Source organism: Petaurus breviceps, unplaced genomic scaffold, assembly GCF_028583685.1.
Source record: "Petaurus breviceps papuanus isolate PSGF00001 unplaced genomic scaffold, PetGlider_PUasm1.0 90881, whole genome shotgun sequence".
Classification (NCBI taxonomy): Eukaryota; Metazoa; Chordata; class Mammalia; order Diprotodontia; family Petauridae; genus Petaurus; species Petaurus breviceps.
The window spans coordinates 2,200,119-2,211,135 of NW_027187369.1; the positions used below are offsets into that span (position 1 = coordinate 2,200,119).

Consider the following 11,017-nt stretch of genomic DNA (forward strand, 5'->3'; position numbering starts at 1 on the left):
AAAGATTTAGAGCTGCCCAAGGAACCTCAGAGGCCATCTCATTTTACAGAAGAGAAATATGAGTGCCAGATTGGGGAAAGGACTTATCCAAAGTCACACAAAAGTCTCAGATCTAGAATGAAAGGGGAACTTTGAGGCCAGCTAGTCCAAACCCCTCATTTTAGAGATGAAGAACTCAGGGCTAGAGAGGTGAAATTTTGCAGAAGGAGGCCAAATTTGAAATCAGGCCCTGTAACTTGAAAGCCACGGTATGGCTTCCCCTGTACTTTGGTGTTTCTCCTGAGTAGCAGGGGTTTTAAAAAAGAAATCAGAATCTGGTAGCCACAGAATCCGGTAGACTGGTGCTTGAAAAATAGGCACACACTATGTAGGTGTATCCCTCCATTTTACTGTTGAGGAAACTGAGTCACACAACTAGCAAGTGTGCTACTTATAAATAAGTTCCAAGAAAACCCCAAATGGGGTCACAAAGAGTCAAACTTGACTGAATGACAATAATCAGTGTCTGAGCTGGGATCTGAACTTATTCTTACATCTGTCCCATACCCTATTCAGTATACCACATTGCCTTTCCTTCTCACTAGAACCTGCCTACCTGGCATAGCCTTGGACATTCCCCGGTTGCCTCCATTCTGTGATATTTTTTGAACAAAGGAATGACATGACCCCAGACCTGTGTTTTAGAAATATCACTTTGGCAAGTGTGTGGAGAATGGATTGGGCGGGAGATCAAATGAGGTTCACATGTAAAGCATTTTACAAACCTTAAAGCACTATATAAATGCCAGCTATTATTATCTGGCATTAGCCTGGGACTCCAGAAGAGAATTAACCTCATTAGACACATTCCCCCTAATCTCCACCCCTCCTCTCCCACCCCAGGTCCTTTCAATCTGTGGTTCTTAACTTGGGGGTCTATGAACTTGGATGGGGGGTAGGAGTACATCTTTATTTCACTAACTGATTTCCTTTGAATTCTGATGTATTTTGTTTTGTCTTTAAAAACATAATTCTGAGAAGGGGCTTTATGGCTTCGGAAGACTGCCAAAGGGGTCCATGATGGAAAAAGGCTAAGAACCCCTGCCTTCAGCTGTGCAGATGATTTCAGCACCTCTGTTGTTTTGGAAATGTATTTTCTCAGGAGTTTACATCTGGAGTGAGCTTTTGGCTTCCACTTTGTTATTCTCCCCTCAGCCCCTCCCCCACAACTTCATTGATTTGTTCTCTTCTCCACTCTTTCCCATTTTTTTTCACCTTTTATTATTCAGTCCCCAACCAATTCTAGCATTAATTTCTAGGGTCTAACATTAGAAGTGCTATCAGCGTAAAACAGCAGACTTAGTACCAATGATAGACTTCAAAGGCTGACCAGGCTTCCAATGTTTGTTTTCATTTAACAGGGCTAGGCACTAGTAAATCCTTTTTTGCATTTAAATGCAAGTAGTGGTTGTAGTGGTCAGTTATAAGAATACCTTCCAAGAGCCTTGAGGAGATGCAAATGTTAAAGTTTTGCATTAGCATTGCATTGTACACAACCGTACAGAACTTGATAAAATTGTAATTCACCTAGAATTCTGAACTCCTTAATTATTAAGTCATTTCCTCCCATATTTTTTGGTTGCAAATTGTCACTTATATTGCTGATTTCTATGAATTAAAAAAATGCTTAACCAATAAAGTCTTGGGAAAGAGGGCTAATTCAATCCATTCAACAATATCTGCTGAGCACTTGTTATATTTAAAGATCGCTGCTGGGGACGGAAGGGAAATGTCAGAGGTAGGGAGATGAGACAAATAAACACTGTGAAAATCAATCAATCAATCAACAAGCATTTATTACTAGGTGCCATCCACCGTTAACAATAGGAGGCAGTTTCTCATTAAATGTCCAAAAGAGTGAATTTGGATCCATAAAGAGAAAGGGGGTGGTGTCTGAGCCTGGGGCTGGTGTCGGGAATGAATATGCCATATTCTTGGATTGTGAGGTGGAGGGTTTGGGGGGGCAGAGGAGAGGAGAGGTGGGGGGAGGGGGGGAGGGGGGGTGGAGTGGGCAGTGAAAGGAGTGGGGAAGAAGTAAGCCTATGGGAGAGATTCTTAAGGTTTGTCAGACAGGGAAAGGCCAGATTATACTACACTGTAGCAGTCCTCTGATACTCCTCACATAGTATTCCAGTTAGTTGTGTCAATGGTTTACCTCCCACACTAGATTATTACCTCCTTAATTCCAGGGACTTTGCCTTACACAGTTGGTATCCTACAAAGTGCCTTCTATACAATAAATGTTCAATAATGGAATGAATGTGGAATGAATGAATGATGAATGGAAGCCTTGAAAACATTGGAAGTCTGAGGATTTTAGGCTCGGTCCGTTTTATAAAGATTAATTTCTTTTTAAAAAAATTTCATCCGTACATTTTGTTTTTATTTCACCTTCATTTTTTTCTTCCTTTCCTACACACTGATTAACCAATCCTTTATAACAAAGAATAAAAGAAAAAGAAATATAGACAATATAGATATATAAAATTTGACTAATATCAACAAATAAACATTTCCACATTCAAGGAAAACAACTGTGAGACTCATAACATATAGCTTTTTTTAAGTATTTATTAGATTTACCCTAGTAGTACCCACAGTTTCAGGCATGTTTGTTTTCCTTCTGAACTTTGCTCTGGTCTCTTCTGTATATTTTTTCAAGTGTTTTGTTGTTGGTTATTATAATTATACGGTATTCAGTTTAGAATGAAGGCCGGAAATTCAGGCAGCAGGAGACTATAGCAGTAATCTATTTATGAGGTGGTGAGGCCCCGGACCAGGATGTTGACAGTGAGAATTGAAAGGAAGGACTATATGTATTTTTAAGGTAGTAATGACAGGATTTAGTGATTAATTGGGCAAAAGAAAGAGAGGATTACCTAGGGATGATTGCTCTCCGGGGAATCAATTCCTGCTACCCTAACTCTCAAGAAACTAATTTATAAACTAGAAAGCCAATTTAATTTACAAAGATGACTAGAATACTGATGTCCACTATTCAGGGTACCTCATTCCTAGTACCTGGCTATAGGTTCCTGGAAAATCAAATTAAAAACCAGGAAGTTGTTTAGTGAGCTCAAAATTAGCACAAAAGCAGTTGGAGAGAGGGATAATGTAGAACTTGGAAGATTCATGTCTACTACAAAGTACAGTTTTAAAATAAATTAACAAACATTAATAAAAGTTCCTACTATGTGTAAGGTCCTGGCTTAAACCTTAAGAAGTTTTTATATTCTATGAGGTCTGGGAAAATTTTATGTATGATACACACACACACACACATACATAAGGAAATCTAAGGTATATGGGGGTTGGGAGTGGGGGTGGAACTAGAAGCTGGTGGATGAGGAAAGGCTAAATATTTAGAAGGTGGCACCTGGCACAAGTTTTGAAAGAAACTAGGGATTTTAAGTGATGAAGGTGATGAAGGTAGGACATTTCAGCCATGGGGGTACAGAGGCATGGGATGTGGAACATTGCATGTGAGGAACAGCAAGTAAACCAGTTTGCCTGGAATGGAGTGTGTAAAGGGGAATGATGTTGTAACACACCTGGAAAGGTAGGTTGAAGACAGTTTAAGAAGGGTTTTAAAGCCAAACAGAAGAGTTTCTATTTGATTCTTGAGACAAGAGTCACTGGAACTTTTTTGAGCAGTTATATGACTTCAGACCTGTGCTTTAGGACTATTGCTCTGGCAGGTGTATGGAGGATGGATTGGACAAGGGAAGAGACTGAAGGAAGGGATACAGATCAGGAAGCTACAGCAACAGTCTAGGTGAGAGGAGATGAGTTTCTGGAAAAGGATTGGTGACCTTTTGAGAGGAGAGAAGGGGAGACATGCAGGGACTTACATACCCCAGGTATATTGTCTTTCTTCCTTGGATACTACTTGAGGTGGAAAAGAATTCCAATCTTTTAAATTTTGTGATGTCATTCATAGAAATAGGAAAGTTGTAAGGAGTTTGACTTGATGAGATGGGGAAAAAGATGATGAGTTCTGCTAGACTCATAACAAATTGTGCTTAAGGTTAGGGCTTGGATGTGTGTGTGTGTGTGTGTATGTGTGTGTGAGAGAGAGAGAGAGAGAGGGAGAAAAGGAGAGAGAGGGAGGGAAGGGGGGGAGGAGAGAGAGAGAGAGAGAGAGAGAGAGAGGAGGGAGAGGGAGAGAGAGATTTTATGATTTCATCAGGGTGGGGAATTCCAATTCAGAAACTCCTTCCACCAAAACAGATCTGGGCAACTTCTCAGTCATTTACAGTCTTAGAGAGTTTCCTGAGGGAAACTGAAAGGCTAAGATTTATTAAGTCATGGAGTTAGGATATATCAGGGGCAAAATTTGAATTTAGGTCATTTTGACTAGAAAATGGCCTTCTATCCACTACACTATGCTCCCTCTCTGGAGCTAGATATTTAATTGGAAATGGCAGCTACATAGTTGGAGTTATTGCACTGGAGCTCATATGAGAGGGTAATTAATATGTCAAATAATTGATCAGTTTCCTTGTTTTGTGACTAATATACTGATACGATCAAAGAGTAACTAGTAACTCTGTCTCTCTTTCTGTTTAAACTGTACAAGACCTTGGACTCTGTAAACTTACATGTCTGCCAACAGAAAAGGGAAGCCTTATTTGGACTATTTGAGCAATGTTAATTTTAACGGAAAGTACTTTTAGCAACATTGGGAAATAGCCCGATTTTGAGGAAGAATGCTGATAACCCAGCTCACAACAAGCATTACCACCACCATTCAACTTGTTGCCCAACAATGACCTCTTTACCCGGAATACATTAAATATTACCCACATGTTATCTATTGAATATGCTTGCATTTAACATTGTGAAAGTCTTGAAAATGCCAAAAACCTTTTTTCAAATCACCTTAAAAAGAATTCATAATAATTCATAACTGAAAGGTCTGTTTTTGTTTGCCATTCACTGCAAGAGTAGCATGGTGCTTAGGGACCCCAGAAAGAATCCTATTGTCATCTCTCTTCAAGATTCAATGAAACATTTTAAAGTGCTAAATGAATGGTTACCAAAATGCATAGAGGCAGTGGAGAGCTGGCCTTGGAGCTAGGAAAGCCTGGTTTCAGATCCTGACTGACCCATACAAATGGTGTGTCCATAGTTATGTAACCTCTCAGCACACTAGTGAGTTCATCAATAAGCATTTATTAAGCCCCTATTGTGTACTAGGCACTGTACTAAGTGCTTTGGATACAAATAAAAGCAAAAGATGTCTCAAGCTCACAAATAAATGTGTACAAACATGAACTATACAAGACAAATAGGAAATAATCAGCAGAGGGAAGGCACTAGGATTAGAGGGATTGGCAAAAGCTTCCTGTAGAAAGTAAGATTTTAGTTGGAGCTTGGAGGAAGCCAAGGAAGCCAGGAGGTAGAGATGCTGAAGGAAAGAATTCCAGTCAAGGGAATAGCCAGAGAAATGCTTTAGATTTGGCAATGTTCTAGGAAGAGCTAGGAGTCCAGTGACACTGGATCGGAAAGTACCTCAGAAGTGGTGTAAAGCGTAAGAAGACTGGAAAGGTGGAAAGGGGCCAGGTTATAAAAGGCTTTGAATGCCAAGCAGGGAGTCATTGGAGTTAGAGAGAGAGAGAGAGAGAGGGCAGTGATATGATTGGACCTTTGATATAAGAAAATCACTTTAGTGGCTCAATGAAAGATGAATTGGAACCTGGAGGGATTTGAGGCAGGCAGATACACCAGTGGGTTATTGCAACAGTCCAGGAATGAGGTGATGAGGGCCTGCAACTGGTCCATAGGAGCATGAGAGGAGGGGGCATATTGGAGATATGTTGTAAATGTGAAATCAACAGGCCTTGACAACATATTATATATGGGGAATGAGAGATAGTAAGGAAGAAAGGATGACACCTAAGTTGTGAGCCTGGTACCCTGGATATTAATAGGGAAGTTTAGAAAGGGTGGGGAAGGGTTTGGGGAGAAAGATGAGTTTAGTTTTGGACACGGTGAGTTTGAGATATCTACAGGACATTCAGTTCCAGATGTTTAACAGGTATTTGGAGATGTGAGAGGAGGTCAGCAGAGAGGTTAGGGCTGGATAAGTAGATTTGAGAATCATCAGCATTGAGAGATGATAATTAAATCCAAGGGAGCTGATGAGATCATCAAATGAAGCTGTATTGAGGGAGAAGAATGTTGATTTGATTACCAATCCTTGGGCTAGAGGCAGAAAAGGAGTGTGACTGTGTGAGTGTGTGTATGTGGGGGGGGTGTGGGTATATGTGGTGTGTGTGGGGTGTATGTGGGCTGTGTGTGTGGTGTGTGTATGTATGATGTGTGTGTATGTGTGGGAGGTGGGAGTATATGTGGTGTGTGTATGTGGGTGTGTTTTCTGTCTTTTGTATGTGAGGAGGGAATTTTCCTGGAGGGAGTTTCTATAGTGGGAATTCCCTACACAGATGAAATCAAAGATCCTGTTCACCTCCCTACCCTCAACCCTTAAAAAATGCTGATGACATTAGGTGGTACAAGAATGAACTGAATTAGATTTGAAGTTAGAATTATTCAGATGATTTAGGCAGAAGTGGATTTTTATTTTTTGCTAGAAATTTCAAGTTCTATGGGCTTTCTTTTTTTCTTGTATTTTTAGAGTTTTCAATTAATAAGCCTTTATTTCCTTTCACTTCCACACTCACAACCTCCACTGTCAGCCAACTAGCATTTAACTGGGGGAGGGGAAAATAAAACCCTTGTAACAAACATGCATCATTAAGTAAAACAATTTCGTGAAATGGACATGTCCGAAATTGTCTCTCCTACAACTTGGGAGGCTTCCACCTCTTTATCAGGAGGTGGGTAGTAGCACTTGATTCAACTTTCCACTGTAGATGTAGTCTTTTGAAGTTCTGTTTACATACACAAAATTAAGAGGACCATGTGTACATACTATTTAAATTTTTTCTTACAAGCAGATATACTAGACATAACACTTGAGAGGTTTAGGACAGATATGTGCTTGGCTGTTTCAGGTCATTCCCCTGGGGTACTTGGTGAGGTTGTCTTGGTTCTAGGATCTCAGTCTTAACACTTCCATTTTAGGTACCATATTTTATCAGGTTGATATTTGTATTATTTGATGAACTATGATGAACTATCATACTCCAAGGATTTACTTCATAGGAACCCAACTCTTAGGAACCTAATTTGTTTTTTTGTGTTTTGCTTTTTGGAGGGCAATTGGGGTTAAGTGACTTGCCCAAGGTCACACAGCTAGTTTGTGTGTGTGTGTGTGTGTATATGTGTATGTGTTAAGTGTCTGAGGTCAGATTTGAACTCAGGTCATCCTGATTCCAGGACCAGTGCTCTATTCATTGTGCCACCTAGCTATCCCCAGGAACCTAATTTGTAAAATAGAATGCCAACTGGATTGACAAAAGGAATTAGAATACTTGTGCCATTTATCCTTAGGTACCCCTTTTCTGTCTTCTGGAAAATCAAGCTAGTAACCAAGCTGTGGCTTGGGGAACATGCTATCAGTGCAACAGTAATATATATATATACATATATATATATATACATATATATATATATACACACACACATACACACATTCATATTGCTTTGCAAACCTTAAGCTACTATATAAATGAAAGCTATTATTATTAATAATGAGTCACATTTTATAGCATTTTTGCATTAAGGTTTATACCTTAAACAACCTGTGACCTACATAATGAAAGTATTATTTCTGTTTTACAGCTGAGAAAATAGGCTGAGAGGCTAATTAGCCTTACCAAGGATGGCCACGTCTAGTGTCTGTGGTATAATGGGGACTCAACCCAGGTCCCCTGACTTCTAATTCACTAGGCTTTAGAGGACCTATTGACTCCATAGCTGAGGGTATGGAGTTCACTCTTCTGATAACTTGGAATATTTGTGCGCACCTGATACATTGTCTCTCCTTTATACATTGCCAGATAAACACTAACAAATTCTTACCACCTTTTCCAGTATTCCTTATCTTTCACTTAAGCTTTTGTTACTACATTTCTTCATGAAAAAAACTGTTACTTAGGCCAGTTATTCTTTTTTTTTTAATATTATAATACAATTGAGATTGAGATCTTTCTTGGAACAAGGTAGGGAGACATCCTTGTCTCTGATATCATTCCAAAGAAGTCTTTTGTGTTATTTTTAAAGCTTTAATTCTAAAAGGTGACATCTTCTGACCTTTCCCTCATCTAAACCCTGAGGGTTCCTTCACCCAATCTGAGACTTCACATCCCTCTTTTGCAAGAGGGGTACCTGTGTGATCATGGTAACTACCTCCTTTCTGTTTAGTCCTCAGTTTCCTCCGATGTAAAATGAGGCTTTTGGATGAGATTGAAGAAGGAATGTTAATCCCAGAATTAGAGCTTGAAGGCACCTTAGTACAACTTTCCCTGCCTCCCCACTCTGGTTTTAAAGAGTAGGAAATTATGTAGCCTAGAGAGGGCAAGGGGCTCGTCCAAGGCTACACCGCTAAAACTAGCATAAAGGAGATTCAAAAGTACTCTCACACCAAGGCTATTAGCCTGTAGTTCTACAGCTTGCCTCTCAGGATCTGGTTCAGCTTTAACATCAATTACACTGGACTCTATTAAAAAACTGCCCTTCGAGCTGTTTCTCACAACCAGGAAGCCCATTCTCCAGCCTTCATACCTCCACAGAGTCTTGAATCCATTTACTTTCCCACCCCCCACCCACCCTGGCAGATTTTAAGAATCTTTAATTTACTTCAAATACTCAGTTCCTTCAATTTACTATCAGTGACAAAGTTTCCTCCTAAGTGGAGGAATTTGTTCCCTGAGGGCTTTGACAGCTTTCTTTTCCCCCTTTAATTGCCCCAAGGGACAAGTGATTTGGTGTTTAAGTTAAGGGTACATCACCATTGATTGCTGCTCTTTTATCTGAGGATGTGAGTGACTTGCCCAGGGTCACTAGGCTAGTTAGTGGTGAAGGAAGAATTTGAACTTAGTTCTCCCTGAAGCCTAGCCCCAGAACTCTAATTAGAGAACACTTCCTCTGTTGAATTTAATTTCTTTAAGGCTTAGCTTCAGTGTCATTCTTTTCTTGAAGCTTTTTCCATCCCTCCAGTTTTCCTGTTTACTTGATCTGGATGTCTCTTTTGCTCCCATTATATTTGGTGTTTAGCAAGTAATTCTGCAACTGTTTCACTATCCAATATTCAACGTTGTAATCCTATAGGTTTATACACTTGCATGTTCCCCAGGTACCTCAAACTTAACAAGTCCGAAAGAGAAGTCATTACCATCCCCTCACCCCTTTCCTTCCCAACTTCCCTAATTTCTGTGGAGAGCACTGCCATCCTTTCAGACAGAGGGCCAACTGCTTGGAGTCAGCCTGATAAAGGATCATTTCCACTTGGATCCCTCCCCCCCACCCCGACCCAGACAAGATCCTACCAGTTGCCCAGTTTCATCAATTACACCCCCGCCCCCACTCTGCTTACAGCATAACTACTCTGGTTTAGGCCTCCATCACCGGTGGCCTTGACTGTTGCAACAGTCTCCTAGTTCCTAGTACACATCTTTACTTTGTATCTGATGTGTGTGTACAATATATGTTACATTTTACTTTTATTTGGATACCTCCCTTCCCTTCGGGGGCTGAAACAGTTTCTTTTTTTTTCCCGTGGATATTTTGTAGCTGGCAGAGTAGGGGCATAGTCTGTGTTTGTGGAGCAAAGCTCAGATCCACTAAAAACTATTATTAAAAGCAGAGTGTCTATACACTAAATTGGAATTTTACTCTGCCTTAAAGTCTCATCCGCAAGAGCTTCAAAAAGCTAAGGAGAAATGCTGCAGACGAAAACGACCAGTGAGGGTGGGAAAAAATTAAGCTACAGCCCAAGGCCCCACCCTCCAACCCCCTCTAAATCGATAGCAAAAATTTTGGCCCAGTTTCCTATGGCTCTGGCATCGAGTTCGCGACTCCAGCACGGTGCTGGGGCATGATGGGAGTAAAGCGTTTTCTCAGCACTGCCAGGCCGGCGTGGGAGAATCAGTCCTCCCCCCTCCCCCCGCCAAAAGGAAACCCTCAGTCTCGGGCTGGGGAGTCGGCAGGCCGTCCGGGAGGCTCAAATTGCTTTTTTTTTTTTTTCAGGAGTGGGGGAGGGCTAGGGCTGATGATGGGGCCCAAAGGAACTGGAATTGTTAGCGGTGAGGAGGGAGAGGAAGAGAAACCTGGATCCTTAATCAGAGGGCCTGGGTCCATGTTTAAACCGTCGTTGGCAAAGGGTCTCCTGGGTCTCCGAGCCTCAGTTTCCTCCTCTGTCAAATATAGAAAATCGTACTTCTTACAGGTTGTGTCAGGGTTGTGAAGGGAGAAGCGCTTTGTTTCATGTGAATGCGCGATCGAAAAATGGGCACGATTGTGTTTGTCTATTCCAGAGGGCTGGGGGAGGCAGAGGGAGAGAGGGAGCGAGGCAGGCGGGCGGCCCCCAACGGGGTGTGTCCTAACTCGACACATCACCGCACCCCTCCCGCGGGGGAGGGGGGGCCGCCCACGTCCGGAGTTGCCCGGGCCTGGCCCCCTTCCCAGCCTCCCCCCCCCCCCCCCCCCCGCAGGGAGAGAGGGGGAGGGGAGGAGCCGCCTGGCTAGGCGGGTTAGCGAGTAAGCGAGGCGCGGCCACGACACCTTGTTTACTCGGCGGCGCGCCCCTGCGGGCGCCTCGTTCCCAGACCCTACGTCATAGCTAGGCCCAGGCTGATTGGTTGGTAGTTAGGAGGGAGGACGGAGCTGGGGAGGGCGGGGAGCGGAGCATTGAAGTACTAGGCTTAAACCGCTAGATGCCGCTGTCCTCCAACGGGAATCGGGCGCGGGCTCGTGGCCACCAGGTGGCGCTTGCACGCACCATTTGCCTCCAAGTCGCCGAACAGCAAACACCCCAAACAATCCCGAAGCGCCACCAAAAAAAAAAAAAAAAAAA

At 42.2% G+C, this 11,017-nt stretch overlaps 1 protein-coding gene across 2 annotated transcripts in view; it reads left to right on the forward strand.

Moving 5' to 3' along the window:
- The first annotated feature begins 3,742 nt into the window (after positions 1-3,742).
- Positions 3,743-11,017, forward strand: part of STAG2 (STAG2 cohesin complex component) — a 135,771-nt gene continuing 128,496 nt past the window's right edge. Inside the window, exon 1 of one of the 2 annotated variants that reach the window (XM_069074037.1) lies at positions 3,743-3,899. The gene's annotated coding sequence lies outside the window, so the exon portion shown is untranslated. The remainder of the gene's footprint in view (positions 3,900-11,017) is intronic. The other variant, XM_069074036.1, reaches the window with a different exon arrangement.